This window comes from Opisthocomus hoazin, chromosome 11 (assembly GCF_030867145.1).
Source record: "Opisthocomus hoazin isolate bOpiHoa1 chromosome 11, bOpiHoa1.hap1, whole genome shotgun sequence".
Classification (NCBI taxonomy): domain Eukaryota; kingdom Metazoa; phylum Chordata; class Aves; order Opisthocomiformes; family Opisthocomidae; genus Opisthocomus; species Opisthocomus hoazin.
The window spans coordinates 9538742-9559036 of record NC_134424.1 but is presented as its reverse complement, the minus strand read 5'-3'; the positions used below and the strand labels follow the sequence as shown (position 1 = coordinate 9559036).

Below are 20295 nucleotides of genomic sequence, written 5' to 3'. Positions count from 1 at the left end.
CTTTAAAGGCCATCTAGTCCAAATGTTCTACAATGAGCAGGGACATCTGCAGCTGGATCAGGCTGCTCAGAGCCCCATCCAGCCTGATCTCGTATCACGGTTTAATCCATCAGCTGGCAACTGGGACCTGACAGCTACTAGCTCACCCCTCCTCTGCCCTCCCAGCAGGATGGGGAGGAAATGGAAAAAAGGGAAAACTTGTGGGTTCAGACAAAGACGGTTTAATAAAACAATGGAAAATATTAATACTAGTAATAATAATAATAATGAATATGCAAAACAATACAAAACACATTTTTTCCTCACCCCCCAACCACCTATTGTGTAGCCAGTCCCTGGGCAGTGATCTTCGGACACAGAACTCTCAGATTTTGCAAATTTTGGAAAACTCCCCAAAAAAGACCAAACTCACAGAAAAGTTCAATCTCCCAGATAAAAAGAGAATTCCTGCCCCCCTGGCCAACCCCCATTCATAAACTGAGCTTGAGATCCATGGTATAGAATATTTCCATTGGCCAGCTTGAGCTGGCTGCCTGGCTGTGCTCTTTCCCAGCTCCTGTACACCCACTCATTAGCTGAATAGGAGAAACTGGGAAAAGTCCTTGATTTATTAGCTACAACTAAAAACATCAGAGTTAACAACATTCTTCTTGTAATAAATCCAAAACACAGCAGCTACTAGGAGGAAAACGAAATTTATCCCAGCCAAAACCAGGACATCTGGAATGTTTCCACGGATGGGGCATTTACCACCTCTCTGGGCAACCTGTGCCACAGTTTCACCACGTGCACTGTAAAAAATTTCTCCCTTATTTCCAGTCTAAATCTGCCTTCTTTTAGTTCGAAATCAGTACCCCTCATCTTATCACTACCAGCGCTACTAAAAAGCCTATCCCCATCTTTCTTATAGGCCCCCTTTTAGGTACTGAAAGGCTACAATAAGGTCTCCCCAGAGCCTTCTCCTTCTTTTCCTTAGAATAGACCTGACTGTGTCTTCTCTGCCATAATTCTCCAGGCTATCAAATACAAGGTCTTTAGAATCATCATTCCTGTCATAGTTAACACACGAAATGTTTGATTCTTTTCACCTGGTAAGACACATGCACAGAATATCGATTATTTTATTATTATCATTAATCCTGAGATAAAACCAATGTTCTCCACCCTACTGGAGTTCCAAACCAAAACAAGCTAAGAGTCCCCTAGATTATGCAACCAGCTCCTCAAGGACAACAATCTCCTCGTAGACCATGGAATTATTATTTGCAAGGTAACATTTTGTATCTCTTGTAGAATATTTAACAGGATTCAAAAAAATCACACTGAATCAAGTAAGAAGCATATCCGTTTTTAATGAAAAATAAACTCTCTAAAATATCCCCACGGATACCTCCTGCTTCCCTCATTCATGATCACAGAAGAGAATAAAAACCTCTACAAATACAACACACGGTAAAGAATTCCCTATTTTCCGCTACCCTTTCTGCATTACTCCAGAAACGTAAAATGTTACTTTCAATAGGCACATCTCAAGTTTACAATGGTAGATATCTAACATTTCATGGGAAATCTTATTTTGCCAATATTAACTTTAAAGATAGAACTTGCTTGCAGACCCCCAGAAATACAGATTCTTAAGCATCACAAATACATAACCGCTGATTTGAAGTCATACAGACCCAAAACTTAACCTGCTAGTAACAGTGAAAAGCAGCCACAACAGTAGTTGTTACTGCTTGGATATTACTTCAGATTCCTCTGGAATTATCTATGACAATATCATATACTTATTCAATAAATTTTCAGAAAGTTATAATAATCTATTTACAATTAGACTGCTATAGTCTGTAAGCACCTACACTTGTGTAATAATTCTTTACAAATACCAGTTACTGCAGCTTAAAACCAAACAAACTCTGCTTTGCTGAATTGGAGCCAAGGAGCTGCATTTTAGCCTCCCATCTATTATGCTGAGCCGGCTTCATTATGAATTGTATCTTTGAACTGACACTCTGATCACAATTAAAGCAGGAAGTTCACGTAGAAGGAAGCACAAAATAATATTAACATATGAAATGTAATGTAGGCTTCCAAAACGAAATAGTCCCACTAAAAGTCAAAAAATCTGATGATGCTTTTGTCTAGCAAACACTTTACTTGCATTATGGAACGTCTATAGTATCCTGTGTTCAAGTAATCCTTCAGGTTAGTTTGCCTGATACAATCCTACTTATTGCAAACATCAGAACATTTAACTCTGCCAATGAACTACATTTATGAAAAGCACAATTTGTGAATGCCAAAGGCCATGTTTGTCTCTGAGAAAAACAATACATGCTTTAAAAAAATTACAAATAGGTTTTATGAAAGCCATGCCTGCTTTTGCCATTATGGAGAAAGAAATCACAGTGGGAATACTAAGCTCAGCATATATTTGGCATCTAACTGACCATCCATGCTATTAACTGTAGAAAAGGTTATTTCTGAACTTTTCTCCTTAAAGAAACTTTTGATTTTTCAATGATTACAGGTCCAATAATGAATGCAGGTGCAAGCTATTTATTAGAAGTAGTATATCATCATACCTCTATCTTCTACACCAATGCATTTCTTCTGTAGCTTCCAATACCTACAGGTATACTACAAATTCCTCCACATTCCTTAACATCTCTTGTTCCCAGTATCCCTCTCATTTTCCACAGCTTCCCTTCACCTGGCTGTCTACTCTTCCACCATGTCTATCTTTAAAAACCTTCTCTTTGATCCTGAAAAACTTAGCGTCTCCTTCACTGCCCCTTTACAGGCATATTCTCTGCTCTCACTATGCAAAGCTCTTTTTCTGGCTCCCTTCAACAGTATTCAAAGCTCTTCCTTTGTGTGACAGCAATCATTTCTGACCTTATCACCAGGAGACAGAGTTTGTTGTTGTGTGTGGTTTTTTTTTTAATACAAAGTATAAGAATGAAAAAGGTTTTTTGAAAACAACAGAGGAAAACAATGGCTTGGTATTTATGATGAACCTTCTGCTACCAGTTGACAGCCAGAAGAAAAAGGTGTCAATAAAGATCACAATTTTGAATACAAACAAAGTCTTATTGGGCCATACCTCGTGCACAAAACTAAAAAAAAAAAAAAAAAAAGGACACAGTCATTAAAATGTTCAGAGGAAGCAGAAAAGAGAAGTGCTGATGGAGGTTTCATGTTCCTAATAAACTGATTTTGAGACAGCTGCTTGCTGTGTTCAGCACTGTGCAGGAGTCTGCTTCACACCTAAATGCCGGACTTCACAAAAGCAAAGGCCAGATGTTGCAAGGGTTAGGGATCTGAGTGCACAATACCTGCATATAACCTTGTGGTCACACAACTGAAAGTGATTATTTCTCTCAAATTTGAATCTCCACTCAAGTGTAGACTTTAAAAATATTACATACTTGTGGACCATTATAGCAATCCAGTAACAGAAGTTAGGCTGTATGGAGCTGTTCTCTGGAATTATTTAAAAAATTGAATACAGAAGAGTATGTTGCAGTATTCTGTAATTTAGTTGAATTTGCTCATATAATAGGTTTAGAGACAAATACTTCCTATTTATTTAAACATACCTTTAATGGTGAAATAACACATCACAAGTCAAGTACCAGCATGTAAATAGGCACGCCAATATAGCCTGTTTTGGTATTAATCCTCACATACTTATTAGGCACGCTCCTTGTCAACGTGAATTTTAAGCTAAGCAGGTAACCTCCTGTAAAGGAGAGAATAGTTAGTGTTTGTCCAAGGCAGGAAGAATTAGAGGTCACCACTACTTTTAAACGGAAGAGCAGAGGTGAACTTGTGGCCTCAGCCTCCATCTTCCCTTTGTTCTATAAACACTGTTCATCTGAATTAAGAAAGGAAAAAATTACATACCCTATTTCTGTTAGCAGATTATTTTTGCAACACTCAGAATTTGTATTTTTAAAGCACTTATTTCTGACCACTTTTCTCACATTTGTATTTGACTTAGCTTCAGAACTCATTCCCAGCCTATGAAAGAAAAGTAGGCTTCGGAAAACACGAGAAAAAACTGGGATCATAAATGTAGACAGAATATGAACACATACAGCTCAGTCTTAAAAGTAAGAATAAGAGGTTTGACCTTGTTACAATGCAAAACTGATTGGAACAAAAATGAGCTATCTAGACAAAGCAAGGTGGAGGAGGAAAGGAGCAAGCAGAGAGAAAGGACAAAAGATGACTTCACCAGCAGCGTTCAGATGGCCAGGGCTTAAGGTATTTAAGTCCACTTGGACCTGTGCAAGGCATTCGACACTGTCCCGCATGATGTCCTTGTCTCTAAATTGGAAGGACAAGGATCTGACAGATGGACCACTCGCTGGATAAGGAACTGGCTCAATGGACGCACACAAGAGTTGCAGTCAATTGCTCGATGTCCAGGTGGAGACCAGTGGTGTGCCTCAGGGGTCGGTACTGGGGCCGGTGCTGTTCAATATTTTTGTCGGCGACACGGACAGTGGGACTGAGTGCACCCTCAGCAAGTTTGCCAATGACACCAAGCTGTGCGGTGTGGTTGACATGGTGGAGGGAAGTGATGCCATTCAGAGGGACCTTGACAGGCTGGAGAGGTGGGCTTGCATGAACCGCATGAAGGTCAACAAGGCCAAGTGCAGGGTCCTGCATGTGGGTCAGGGCAATCCCAAACACAAGTACAGGCTGGGCGGAGAGTGTCTCGAGAGCAGTCCGGAGGAGAAGGACTTGGGGAACTGGTGGATGAGAAGCTCAACATGAACCGGCAATGTGCACTTGCAGCCCAGAAAGCCAACCATATCCTGGGCTGCATTAAGAGAAGCATGGCCAGCAGGGTGAGGGAGGTGATTCTGCCCCTTTACTCTGCTCTTGTGAGACCCCACCTGGAGTCCTGCGTCCAGCTCTGGAGCCCCCAACTTAAGAAGGACACAGATGTGTTGGAGCGGGTCCAGAGGAGGGCCACAAAGATGATCAGAGGGCTGGAGCACCTCTCCTACGAGGACAGGCTGAGAGAGTTGGGGCTGTTCAGCCTGGAGAAGAGAAGGCTCTGGGGTGACCTTAGAGCAGCCTTCCAGTACCTGAAGGGGGCCTACAGGAAGGACGGAGAGGGACTTTTCACAAGGGCGTGTAGTGATAGGGTGAGGGGGAATGGCTGTAAACTAAAAGAGGGCAGATTTAGATTAGCTATTAGGAAGAAATTCTTCACCATGAGGGTGGCAAGGCACTGGAACAGGCTGCGCACAGAAGCTGTGGATGCCCCCTCCCTGACAGTGTTCAAGGCCAGGTTGGATGGAGCTCTGAGCAACCTGGTCTGGTGGAAGATGTCCCTGCTCATGGCAGGGGGGTTGGACTAGATGATATTTAATGTCCCTTCCAACCCTTACCACTCTATGATTCTATTTCATTAATTACATTTATCATACAAGTATTAATACAAAACAACAGTTCTGTTTAAGAGGGATGCTTCCTATCAACAAGTGAAACTTGAAAATAAAACCAATCACCTAAAATTTTATATTCTCAGAATTTCAAACTGACAGAACAAAGTAAAAAAAGTAATCCCAGTTCGTCAGCAGCACACAACCAATGTAAGAACTCACCTAAGACCTCAGCTTTTAAGAATTTGTTGTTATTTAGCTTTCAGTAATTTGTTATTGGTTTTGCAGGAGTGGGGAAGGGGATGGAGAGTTTTTCCGTATTTCACTATATAAAATCCGATATACAAATTCTTTTCTTGCACTGTCTCTTCTTGATTTCTGCCTCTGTGTTCAGGCAGCCAAGGGACCTAACACTTACACTGCGAAGGGAAAGAACTGATAAAATAGTATATTCTTCATATTCTCTTCAGCCATCTCTGTCTCTCCACAGATGCAACATCATGAAAGCTCAAATCGATTCCAGTCTGGTCAATGCTGTGTCACAAAAAGACAATCCACAGTTACACTATTTTACCCTCTTAATAGAAAATAAAATATGATTGGTTCAAAGTTCTTTTTAGTTTCCCTCCCATCCCACCATAAACCTATCACTGAATGAAAGTGTCAAAAGCAACTTTTTAAAAATTAATAAACATATAAAGTAAAAATTGGTATCCTACAGTATTTTTTGCTTATTCTTTAAACAAGCATTTCATCTGCTACAGTAGAACAGACAAATTAATAATGTAGTATTTTCGTTAGCTCCGTACAATACCCCCTATCCTTTCTGAATGAGTTAGATAATCATTAAAGCAAAGACAGGAAAGACTAGAACTTGTCAGGATCTTACAGACAGGTAGTAAACATTGCTTGTTTCTCATCTAACTATATTCTGGACCAACTTGTTATATTCTGAGCAGTCAGTTTGATCCTAGCGTTCTATTTTCTCCTCTTTTTGAGTGAGAATGCCACTGAGTAACTAAGGAGACACCAACACCAATAATAGGACAAGTGCCTCTTGCCAAAGCAGTAGATAACAGGGGACTAAAGGTTACCCCAAAACAGCCAACAGTACTGAATGCATCCAGAGAACACAGCCTGTGGTCGTCTGGCCTCTAAACACCCACTGTAGCAGACAGTTCTGCAGAGCCTCCTATTCAAGGCTTCAGGACAGAGTCTCTGATTAGACTGAGCACACGGAAACAAGACTGCCTCAACGCTTTCTTCTATTGTATGAGCCTTAAGCAGTGCAGATTGCATGACTCCACTCTGCTAACCTCTAATTGAGATTTACTAGTAAAGCTATAATTTAGAAGAGTGAGATCACAGATTTGCAATTTATTTTCAACCTCAAGGGAACTCAGAGGGTTTTACTAACTCAGGTACATAGTGACCCATTATTTTAAAAGGATGAAACCTTCTCTTTTCTAAAAAGGTAATTATACTGCAAAGTATTGTAATTTATTAGATAAACAGTACTTTAACATATCTTAAATGGAATACAAGAACAATCCTGAAGAAATAAGCAAAGTTCATACATACAAACATTTTTACTGGTGACCAAGAGAAAGCAGCCTCCTTCGATTTGCTTGATTTGCAGAAGCAAAAAGGATACAACCAGACAATCCCTTTAATAAAGTGTTTCCACCAGGTATAATTACTGTCCAAATCCATTCTGTTCAGAAGTGGATCTTCTAGTTACTAACGAAAGTTCACTGATGCCTCAAACTCCACCCACAAATAAAGAACAGTTTAACTAATTCAAAGTTTCTTCCATTTCAATTTGCCATAATATTGAATTTTAGATGCATGCCAGTATCCATATTCAGTGTTTTAGATACTAAAAGCAAACCTTTTTACCATTACTCCTTTTCAAAGAGTCACCTGTCATACTGAATGTGATTCTCTGTATGAAATGATACTACGCAAGTGATAACACATTTGAATTACAACAAAACCATTGGAAGATTGTTGTTATGTATTTTATTGTTTTTGATATTTCTTTAGCAATCATCATTGCAGTCTGTCTAAACAAATCTCTGTGCACTGACATTCACAATAATGTATTTTCATCATAAAGTTAGACACTGTCATTAGGTTTTGTGAAAGGCTATACTTTACAGTTCCTAGCCCCCTTTTTTTTTTTTTTACATCTCACTGCATCATTGGGATGTGAATGCAACAGTTTTTACATCTGTCAGATTTAGTTACATTTACTTGAATACAAGCATTAATAACAGATTACTGGAAATCTGCAGAGATGATGAATTAGTTATGTTCTTATTATCCAGCACTGGAATGGGACCAAGAGAGGAGGGTTTATCATGTTTTCTGCTAAGAGAGAACCTATCCATCAGCCATAACAATCTTCTACAAAACTTGAGAAATGCTGCTTGTGAAATGCATAGTCATTCAGATTTCATTCTTTCCGAGCAGATATTTTATATATCAGCTCTTGAAATATCTTTTGATTTCCTAGAATTGTTTGGTAAAAAGCTTACTTGATTGTCAATAGCTGCAATAATTTGAGATACAAGTAGAAAATGTACTTAAGCTATTCTAAAGCCTACTACTTTTCATATTCATCTACTAGTGTACAGAGGCTCTGAGTATAATTTTTTCCCCCCTCTTTTACATTCTTACACTTAGAAGCAGTTGTCTATTATAGAACCTTACCAACAGAGGAAAGTGTTGGTGAATTTTTATTGTACACCTTGAGGTGAATTAAACATACATCTGTGCACACAGACCACAAACAGTCCCATCCCTGTTGCCAGTGAGGGTCTTTGCCTCAAAAGGCTCTGTAGAGAGGAAATGGAATCACCTGAGAATACCTACAAACAAAACAAATCTCATCCTCCAAGGAGTTCAAAAAAGGCATGCTCTAGCAGAATGGCATCATCCTAGCTATAAAAAACCTATATCTATATACATATACGGAGGGGGAGGACAAAAAAAGTTTATTTTAAAAGACTGGCAGTTATGACTATCACTAGTAATAGCCTTTGAATTCCAGAGTTCAGTTAGACTCAAGTCCCAAACTGCCCCCTTCCAAAACCTCAAATAATACAGTTTTTAAACAAACCTAGCTCTGTGTTTTATATATATACACACACACACTCTCTTAAATATATATAAAATATTCTGCATTAAAAAGAGCAGTTTTCTTATATATCCACTTATATTTCAAAGCATCAGTGTATTAATGCTAGAAAGCTCTCTGGTAAGAAATAAGAAAAACTGGAGGAAAAAAAGCTATGAATAAACATTGTCTTAAAGTTCCTTAAATCTCAACCAATTAAGCATCAATTGTCAGAGAGCGCAAGCTGCTTTGTAAGCTTCTCACAGATCTGAAAAGCCTCCTCATTTATTCATGTCATTGGTGAGTTCTACTCCAGGTAGGGCTGCAGTTAGGTACTCCCACGTTCAGCAGCAAGTGTCATTTCTATGTAGCCTTATTCCTGAAGTGTTCAAAAGAACAAAGGAAGATTTTGACCCAATGAGAAGAAAAGGCATGACAAGCTGAACATCAAACCAAGAAACATTTCTTTAATGTCTACCCAATAGCTGGGGTTTTTTCTTTTTTTTCTTCTGCAGTTGCACTGCTGATTCTAATAGCAAAAGTAATCGTCATCATTTAGTCTACACAGACAGTAATAAGGCAAATCAAAACCACACGTGAATATACCTGACAAAAGGTTTCAAAAGCATAAAACCAAATCATCTCAGAGATCAAAACAGTGATAATTGCTTTCTAGAACATAGCCTGAACAGTATCAAAAGGAAAGACAGCTTCTTTCTTTAAACTTCTCTTTCAGTTCAGCCCTACAATCAGGCCACGACCCTCACTGCTGCTGAGCTCCGCAGGACCACATTCGCTCCCACGAAACCCCCGCCAGGACTGCAGCACAGGTTTCTCTCCGACAGGCTCACTGCCTACCCAGTAGCAGAGCACAGCAATCTGTAAGGATGCAGGGCAAAGTCAACTTAAAGACCTACCATCGCACCCCTCTCCTTCTATCAGAAATGAGCTTTGCAAACAACATCAGCCAGCCATTACAAATCCAGCCTGTTCCAGGGTTCTGCCCCTCTTGCCCAAGGAGCAATGATGCCAGAATAGTATCTCCAAAGAAACGTATCTGTGATGCAGTCTGCTTCTCATTCACGTCATCTGTCCATTTGTGAATCGGGCGGTACTGAAGGGGAATCAGATCTTACCCAAAACTGGTTAAGATCAGTCTGAAGGAGTCAAGCAGACAGCCTTAACAATTAGCTTAGGTTCTCTCTACCTGAGATTCTAATCTAAATACGGCAAGCTCATTTAAACCTTTTAATCTGAAAGATTCCCTTCATACAAAGATGAGACTGCTTTGAAAATGGACTCAAGAAAATAGACATTATATTTGTTTTGGTACTGATAACATTTGATGCTCTCTACAAGTCTGTGCACAACAACAGCCCCTAAAGGTCTAAATTCAAGCCTAGGCTCAAACTCCGTTGCTAACTCTTTAACTACCAAGGACATCTCAAAGCAAGATTAATTCTGCATAAAAAGTATGTTAGAACAATTTATCTTTCAGGGTCAAGGAATTTGGAAGGAAACTCAGGACATAGATCAGATATATAAATAGTATGTATTTATTAAGGAAGACACTATCATGACAAATTTATTGGCCAATTAAATTCAGTGCCCTATACAATTAAATTCTTAGTCACGTTTACTAAACATATCACTATCCGTGCAACAGAAACCGCATCAGCTCTTTTCAAAGTAGCAGTGATACATGGTATCTAACAAGGCGAATTAATCCTGCAACAATAGCTAAGAATTACTTTTATTACCAGTTCACTAGAGGGGCTTAAGAAATAGTTTTCCAAGTGCTTGCATCTCCCCAGCAGCATTACACACAAATCACCAAACTTTCCATACCTACAGCTTGCAGGCTAAATACTATTGTATATTTTTAAACAAGCAAATCAAACACAGCACATTCTACTAGCAAATATTTTCATATACACATACTCGCTTAACACTAGGCATTCCTACAGTCAAGCACAAAGTGAAAACTAGAACTTGAAGCATCTTTCACAGACTAAAAACAGTTTAAAAAGACCATGTACACTGTCTTCATTGTTTTACTTGATGATATTCATGTTATTCTGAATGCAAAAAGAGTAGATACTGTGTTTTGCTTCTGATTTAAAGCAAAACAGTGTGTTTTTGAATCAGCACAGTTTGTTTCATCTTTTCTATCCATTCTAAATGCAAAAATCTACAGATAACAGTTCGGAATCAAGAGTGCATAAACGAAGATTCAACTGTCGCTACACTAAAGCAAGTTTCTGTAACTATGTCACATTGTCTTCACAGATCTGGTATGCCTTACATCTGCAAAATTAGAATACCTCACAGTCAGTAAATATACTATTTTTACTCAACTTTTTAGCACTAGCACATCTCAGCTTTTCTTCATTCTTTGGGAAACTTCTCCTATGACAATGCCCTACACAGACAGGAGACATCCTACTTCCCTGATATATGCGTATTTTAAACAATCCATTTTTTCTATTAACAAGGAAACAGTCCATTAAAAAGTGTAAATGAGGAGGAATGGGGGAATAGGGGGAAACAGAAACAACTTTATTCTTAAATCTAGAGATACGAATAGTTCCCCTTGCTATTTTCAAGCATCTCTTTTCCCTAGGAAGTATATACCTGTTTCGTCCTCTCTATCGGGGGGGGGGGGGGGGGGGGGGGGGGGGGGTGAAGAAAAGAAAAAAATAGAACCTTTAGGGACATGCTGGCAAGAAGCTGAGAATCTCAAAGGCTACATTAATCAAGGAAAACCTATGCTTTCAACACTTCACAACTTTCACACTGAAAAAAATGTCAAGACAATGAAAAAAGCACTCTTCCCCAGAATCTCAAAGCCTGTTAAAGCATATTTGTAAAAGTAAAAAAAAATGAATAATATTCACAGATAAACCATTTGCCTTGTGTCACATTCACTCATAGAAGAAAATAGTCCCTGGAAGAGTGACTTGGTGGTCAGCTGTCAAAATGAAATTTAGTTTAGCAGTAACAATAGGCAAAGTATGTCAGTCTAAGTGCTCAATAAAAACCACGAAGACCACCTTTAAATGAAATGCTTTTAACATAAGTCATAACTGTAATAAAATTTCAGATCTTCATCTCTGCAAAAAAAGTAATATGCAATACTTTATTTTAATTTTTAACAAACATAAATTGTGAACGTTACCTTTTATATCTTCTTTTGGAAATTAGCACTTTTTGCTATATTTCTCCATATATATTTGTAAAAGGTACTGATGCTTTTTTCAAAAATAAATCAATTGCCTAGACAGTCCTGACCATGTTAACGTCTCCGAAGACAATGGCTTCTATTTTGCTTTGTTTCTATTCTGCAGAACAGCACAAAAAATTACTAGGCTCTGAAAGCAGCTCATGTGACTTGCTGACGTTTACTTGATTATTTTTATATTAATTTACTACTAAACCACCTTTCTTTGGCTAAATTGTATATGCACTTAAGCTCCTTAATACACTCAGGTAGCTGAAACAGCAGAAGCTGCTTACCAAGTCACTGGATCATTTGTAAAGACCTATGCTAGAAGTTACTCTTGGAAAATAATCAAGCTTTACATGGTGGAAGTATTTCTGCAAAGCCTGGGGCATTTCACACCCCATCCCAGCTTTGTGCAGGCATCAGAAAAAAAACCCCACAAACCAAAAAAAAAAACCACACACCATTTCAAAAGGCCAAAAAGCAATAATGAGTTTAATCCCAAGAGAGCAGAAAACAAGACTGTGACCTAGGGAGCGAGGTCTGAAAATAGTGAGCAAGTATTTCCTTACTGAAGCTATTGCACTCGCAGCTGGAGAAGGGAGCATGCGTATTTTAGTAGGAAGCGACTAAAACCAAAGAATGAGCAGACCTGTATCGTCATTTTCGCCTGGTAGAAAGCTTGCAGGCCAGCTTATTAGCTAACCACTGAGCCAGGGGACAGGGCATCAGCTCCACACTACCATGACTCCTGACCTAGCTGAGTACTTCTGGAAGCCGAACAGCAACACTGCTGAGAGCAAAAGTCTGAGATCTCTCTCCTTCTGATCCTTGTTGCTCAAACAGCCCAAAAATACAAACATCCGTTGGTAAGCAGCACTAATCAGATCTGAAAAAAGCAACTCTGCAGGGAGTTCAAGATGTGTTAGATTTAAGACATTACTATAGTCCACAAGAATTTCAGATTTAAGGGAATAGTAAGACAGGGATAACAGCTTGTCCAACATGCTGCTTTTTCAATTAAACTGGATAGGAAGACTAACCTCTTTGGAAAAAGATTGAGCTCTCATGTCTTCTTTTTGCCTTGTTTCCACAGGCTCGTTTTCACATAAAAGTAATTCAATCTCACCAGAGTATTTAAAAAGCTCTAAAAGCATTAATTTGAAAATATATAACATGAACTAAGATGACTGCACTTTACAATGGAACATGTGAACACAAGGACTGCATGATGGTATTGGCTTCTCTGAAAGTTTGGGGGGCAGAAAGAGGGAATTTAGAGAATGGGCAGGGGGAAGAGGAGGAGCTGATTGACCATGGCATGGGTTACTTTCCTGCAAATATTGATGCCACTTCATTGTGCATGTGAACCTTCATAACACCACTGCCTTTAATATGAAAATTTGAAAATAACAGCTGTAGAATATTATAGTACTTTCCACTTAAGACAAAAGATTTTTCAAGAAATGTGATGTTTGCTCTTCCACTTCAATAAAGCAAACACTTTCTGAAGTTAATATAAGGCTTCTGTAATATAGTAGTATTAACCCTACAACAACAATACAAAAAGCCAAATACAACCCACATATTATAGCCAAGCAGACAGTTTCAACATCCTGTTCTAAATCACTGTAAAGAAAAAAAAAAAAATCAAGAAAGACTCTTAAACATTTCTATGACCCTAACTAAAAAATAACAACCAAATCTTTAATTTCAAATCCATCTTAAGTCAGTGCATCTGTACTCTGCTCACTGATGTGTAAAAAGTGTATACATTAATAGGCATGCAGTCACTTGTATGATTTTCATCTTGGGTAGAAAGAGACCATAAGAAGTTCTCAGTCCATGAAAACAATTGAGTGACATGTGTTTTGAATAAATATTCTGAGAACACTGACCTGAAGTACTTCACAAATAATCATGATGCATACCTGGTATTGTACGAAAAGTACAGATATTCTCCAAGCAACCCTCAGCTTTTCAATTCTACAATAGCAATTGTTCAGGAAAAAAGAGGGAAACTGAACTCAAATACAACAAGCGGGGAAAAAAACAAGATAATTACACATAACGAAAAAAATTAGTACTAATAATGCAAGCTTACAGAGCTCCTTCTCCTAAAACAACAGAAATGAGTGGCAGATTGAAAAAAATAAAACACCATCAAACAAAATTGTATTTGTATGCATCTGTCTATGCACCTAGTAAGAAATTTCTGCTTCGGGTGCTTCAGGGCTGCCTTTTTAATCTTCTGATTTCAGAGCCCACAAATACAATTTGTTCAAACCTTCCAATAATGATCAAACTGTCTCCCTCTCCGTTTCAACACAACATTCAAATTCCTCATGTTCAAGATCAGCATATATTTAAGAAAAACATACATATCTCTGAGAAAAATTGCTCATGATGCTTTGTGGGGAGAAGAATGGTGAAGTGTGTTCTAATTAAATAGCTCCCACTAGAAATTCCTTTTTATTCTAAGCATGATAGAGGTCAATAATGGAGAAGGAAGATAGCAAGAGGCATATAAACAAATGCATAGTTTCAGTGAAACACTTCAAAAACATCTGTATTTGAAAATTATAGACCTTTAAAGGTCATCTAGTCCAACCCCTCTGCAGTGACCAGGGACGTCTTCAATCAGCTCAGGTTGCTTAGAGCCCCATCCAACCTGACCTTGAATGCTGCCAGGGATGGGGCATCTGCCACCTCTCCAGGCAACCTGTGCCAGTGTTTCGCCACCTGCACTGTAAAAAATTTCTTCTTTATATCTAGTATGAATTTACCTTCTTTTACTTCAAAATCACTACCCTTTGTCCTATTGCAACAGGTCCTACTAAAAAGCCTGTCCTCACCTTTCTTTTAAGCCCCCTTGAAATACTGAAAGACTGCAGTAAGGTCTTCCCGGAGCCTTCTCTTCTCCAGGATGAACGGCCCCGATTTTCTCAGCTTTTCCTCATAGGAGAGGTGCTCCAGCCCTCGGATCATTTTGTGGCCTCCTCTGGAACCACTCCAACAGGTCCATGTCTTAACACTGGCATTCTATTTACCTGACAACCTTCTTATACAGAAAGGTAAGACAGGAGACTGAAAAATGCAACAACTGTTATTTATTTTTTTCTAAATTATACAGGGCTTGCTATTTTTAAAGTTATTATTATTACAGTATTACCCTCAGAGTTCTTTATTTCCAGAACACACATCCTCTGAGACAGCCACACATCTTCCCAGTTTTGGCAACCGATGCATGATCGCCTTCCAATCCACAGCCATCTTTATATTGCATTTGCAAACACACAAACAAGATAGATGAGATTTGGCCAGGATACAGAGAACAGGTACTAGAGGAGGAAATTAAAAAAAACACACGGAACTCAAAACCAACAAACCACTTGTCTTTCAACAGTCAGCTTGCTTGCTGTCCTAAATAATCCTTTGGGATTTTTTTGTGTCGCAAAAAAGAAAATCCAGTGACTGGGAAATCATTTTATTTGAGGAATTTCCATAATATTTGAACTGAAGATGCTACTGCTGTGAAAAGCTGTAACCATTGTTTGAAAGAACTACTGTGAGGAGTGCCATTATGCAGAGGAGTATAGCTCCAGATTGTCTATCTTTTACTTCTGTCCCCTAGGGTCACTTCCATTCCTTACAGTCATTCTATTTCAGGTGGATTTGAAGGAGAAGATTAAACAGTATTTACAACCATCCTGCTTTTCATCTGAATTCATACTACAATCCTCATTCTTCACAGGAAAAGAATAAAAAAGTTTCAGTTCTAGTCTCTAGACTGAAGATCAGGCACATATGAATAATCTTCTAAATTAGATATTGCTTCTCCTATTCACCACTACTTTAAATATTAGTACATATTAAAAAAAAATAGAGCTACAAACAAGATTAACACAGGTGACAGAGAGTCTGTATTAATGAAGAGCTACCAGCATGAATCTACAGTACATAGAAGTGTGAACAAAGTTTTAAGCTCAAGAGAACAATTGTTCTTTTTTCTACAAAAAAGCATGGGTGCAAACATGCACAGCAACTTTGCAATATTTTATCTAAAAACCGGTTAAGTATTATGCTCTTTGGTTATTTTTTGCAAGACACACTTAAGTATAACAGCTATAAAAACACAGAGCTCTCTAGAAGTTAGAAAATAGCAGCTTTTACACCACGCTTTTTCAGTTAGAGATGTCTATTTGCAACAAACAAAAAAAAAATACATTACCAAATCATTGTATACGCAAAAGTAGATCCTCAAAACTTATGTAATAACAAAATCTAACAATTTAGGGCACTTAATATTATCACATACATACAAATTTGTTTTTTTTTAAGGATAAAATAAACAGCTGAGGCCATTATGAGCAGAAAAGGACAGTCTTCTCTCCAGCAAGTTAATTTTGTCTATGTGTTTTGATAACACCAGATGCTTTCTAATGCTGTACAAACAGAAGTTTATTAAAATTTATTGCTGCGAAAATCAGATACCTTTCTAGAATACTTATTAATATGCAAAGACACAATATTCAACTTGTGTCTAAACATCAGAGTCAAACTTCTACTGGAGAATTGAAGTACGTCAATTAGATTAAATTCTAACACTAAATTAGACCTGAGCACAGAATAAAATTACTGCTTCTCTATGACATCTTATTTAGAAACAAAGAAGAGGCAGAGTAAAATCAGTATTTTACAATAACTGTCTAGATTTACTTTTGGAATTTAGTACTGAGGAAAAGTAACTCAAAGCTTTACTGATGAAGACTTTCCAGCAATACTGACTTAAGACCTGTGAGTTCCAGGAAGGACAAACAAAACCTAGAGCAAGACAGGAGATGATCTCTCCAGGTGAAAGGAGAGCCATTCATTCGGAGCCATTCATGGTAACAGCCATTCATTTTTCTTACATCCTTAAGCATGAGATATGGGCAAAAGACAAAAAGAGGAAAGCCTTGTCCTCCTTGTCTAAGCAATTCTTTAATATCCATCCCTTGGGAAAGCTTCTGGAGGGATTAGTTCCCAGGTCTTCCAAAAGACACCGGACTGGCGAAAAACAACTACTAAGACCACCACCACCCCGCTCCAAAAAAACCAAAAGGCACAGATACAGCCTAACACTCTGCACCCTCTGTTCAAAGGACTACCTTGCAGCACTGCGGGAACTATCCAGAGGGCCAGGTCAGTCTTAAATTTACCCACAGAATTCATTCAAAGAAATTGCCTCTTGTAATCATCCTACCTCTATTTCTCCTGACAGAAGGTTTCACATTATATAATCAAAGCTATGACTATATATCACAAAGCAATTCCTCTGGAGACCAGAGGTCCAAAGAAACACCAGTAGCACAACACTGACTCACCATCCTGTGTTCTCACCAATTACCGGTCCAAAAGGTTTCTGCACTGTGCTGAAGCAGCCGTTATTTGAAGTAGTTTGCACATAGTGGGTAAAAACATGGTTGAGATAAGTTTTTAGTCAGGCCCCCAAAAGTGAGCAACTCTGATAAAGAAATCAAAATAGTGCCAATTGAGGTAAACAAATGCTCAAAAGCTAGGTTATACAATGGCATGTGGGTACAATTGTCATGTCCTTTCTGCCATGGGAAGTTCCAACATAAACCGGGGTAATCAGAGCCAGCAAAGTTTGTGTGTCTAGTGAAATACAAGAAGGTCACCTTTAGTGAATGAAATTAAATGCACAATAAATCAGACAGCAAAGCTGCATAGCCACTGCAACTTGTTTAACTGTCCATTGTATAGAACAGTTATGGGGCGAGGGAAGGAGGGAATCGACAGACAGTATTTCAGTAGAACTTTGTGCTATTCATCCCTACAAAAGAAAATCTTTCTAACCTTCAGTGTTTTGGTGACATCTGTAGTAATTTAGAATGTCGAACTAGATTAACTGAATTCATGTTTTCTAATAATTCTAGTACTACACAATTCCTGAAATTACTACAAAATTTTTTTTACCTGGCCTCATGAGATAGTTTCCCATGTTATTAAAATCCTCTAACAGCTTTTCATATTTTTCACCAAAAGCATTATCCAGCAGCATTTCTATTTTTTGCACAAACATAATCCAGACAGCAGCCACATTCTAAGCTATAGCTTTCCTAAGAAACAGCCAACGTAAAACAAACATAAAGCTATTGCACATCATCACAAATAAGACCCCTACTTGTCTGTTGCTAAAGAGCTTTGATGTTTTAAATCTACCCATTATTAAAAACCTTACATCTCTTACCTAATTTTAATAGCTCTTACACCAAAAAATAACTTCAAGTAATTCCACAGTTATCAACAAGCAAAGCCCTTCTCTATTTTGCCTTAAAACAGCTGAAAAGACCTCTTTTTAAACAGAACAGCACAGGCTGATGGCTAAGTACATGGCTGAAAATTGTACCGTTCCAGCTGGCACAACCAACTGGCTATTTCAGTCTCCATTTTTTTAATGCATCATACAGAATCATTTTTATTTGAACCTTTTAGTCTTCTGAAGACACCAAGTGTAGGAATCACTATGTCTCAGGGAAACACAGTGCTTCTTGGAATTCTTGACATGCCAAGGAATCAGCATTATTACTATTGCTCCTTCCTGAGAGCTCTTACTATCAGTTCTGCCATTAACTTAGACTGAAATCCAATTCTGGCTAGGTCCTTTACGAGACTTTTAAGACAACCAAACACTTACATAAACTCTTCTCATACTTATTGCATCCAGGCACGTTGAGTTCTTGTTGCTGGTTTGTATTTTGTTCATTTTCTACTGAAGCTAAACCAAAATCTTCCTCCCTGAAGTTTTCACGGAGAGACTACAGTTGCCAGGACACTTTGCATAAATAGTTCATATTCAAAATTGTATTACATTGTCCTGTATTTTTTCAGCTAAGCTATTGTTCAGCGTATCACTAAGAAATCTACTGACAAAGTAACTTTTACTATACAAATGCACTTTTCAAAAACAAATCAAATGCTTTTCATTCGTAGTTTTTCAAGATCTCAGAGAATTTTTAACACAGTGTAGTATATATGAATCCATGAATGAACCCCCTATAGCCTTCTCTGAGTTCTGGAACTCTCAATCTGTCCCAGTCCTACTGGAATGGTCATTGTTCACGTGCAGGAGTGTAGTTCTCCTGTCCAGTGAAGATAACGTAAATTAATAAAGGAGGTAAAGCAATGGAGTTATAATCTCTCTCAGATGAGAACGAAGAATGAAAGATAAGAATCCTGAAAAACAATCTACTTCCACATCTAATTGATTCTGAAAGTCAGTGGGATTTACGAACAAAACCCCCAAAATACTGAACAACCCAAAATGATTTTACCAGTGTCAAGCAGGAAGTCAGTAAGGAGCAAGAGCCAGAAACGAAGCTTACATCTACTACTTTCACCTAACCTTTCCTTCATTCTTCAGCACCATTGTGATATTTGCAGCTCCAGGGCTACTTAAAAGGCTAGAACTAATCTTAATTCTCAAACAGCTGTCTGTCACATTTGATTAACATATTCTAGAATCCAGGTTAGACTTAACCAACGAAGAAACTTCTCTGCAGCTGAGTTAAAACCCCTTTGAAAAGGTTTTATCAAAATTATACTGGGGAGAGGGAGAACAAAAATCAAAACCCTTCAATTACCAGTAGTGCTAATGGGCAAGTAATACTACAAGAGAAAATTTTGTTTAACTTTCAGTGGTACAGTGTAAGTCTCCCTAAGCAACTTTCACTCACTCCCCTCTCACAGAGAATACAAAGTTTACCAATTTCAACACGGAACATAAGTTAGTTTCAAGTCTTATCTGCAGCAGTGAACAGAGAGGCGAGTACAATTCAAACAGAGTCTAGCATAAATATGTCCAAATGTTCTACTTTAGAGTTATGTGTCTATTCAAGGTAATGGTTGAAAAATCTGGCTGAACAAGGAGGTTCCTGACAAGTCAACCACAAAAATCAAAAACTATTTGACCAAGACATCTCTAACAATGCCAGCACTGAATAAGAGGTGAGGGAGAACCCACAGCCCAAACTGCGTGGATAACATAAACGAGAATTGTACAAGCTATCTAAAAGTGTTGTTCTGACAAACACATATATATACATACACACACAAAATAAAACTACTTTCTCCTGCCTAACTAATGCACATCTAAATTAACTGTTTGCAAATAAAAGAATGAAAGAAGAATGAAACCAGACAAGTCTGAGCTGCAATGAAAGAAAACTGAGGGATTGGGGGAACTGATGGAGTTTTGGGCGCTGAGGGCAGAGTGATGAGAAAATAAGTAACCAGCATGAAACATAACTGAAAGTTCCTCCAAGGAAGAAAAAACGACACACAGAATGCTTCCACCTGGCATAGGTATTGAAGAGTTTTAAAACACATAACTCACATCCACAATATACCTAGACAGACCTAGATGACAAAAAAAAAAAAAAAAAAAAACAAAAAACAAACCACAAACCACCTGCTAACAACAGAAAAGTAGTTTCATAACGCTTTAAGTATGAAAGCCAGAGTTGGTAGGACAAAGGCTAGGA

At 38.2% G+C, this 20295-nt stretch overlaps 1 protein-coding gene across 8 annotated transcripts in view; it reads right to left on the bottom strand.

Moving 5' to 3' along the window:
- FHIT (fragile histidine triad diadenosine triphosphatase) overlaps positions 1-20295 on the bottom strand; it is a 631319-nt gene that overhangs the window by 550290 nt on the left and 60734 nt on the right. The window contains exon 1 of one of the 8 annotated variants that reach the window (XM_075432962.1): positions 11705-11789. The exons of the other annotated variants lie outside the window; for them this stretch is intronic. The gene's annotated coding sequence lies outside the window, so the exon portion shown is untranslated. Of the gene's footprint in view, positions 1-11704; positions 11790-20295 lie in introns of those variants that run through there. 8 annotated transcript variants of the gene reach the window in all.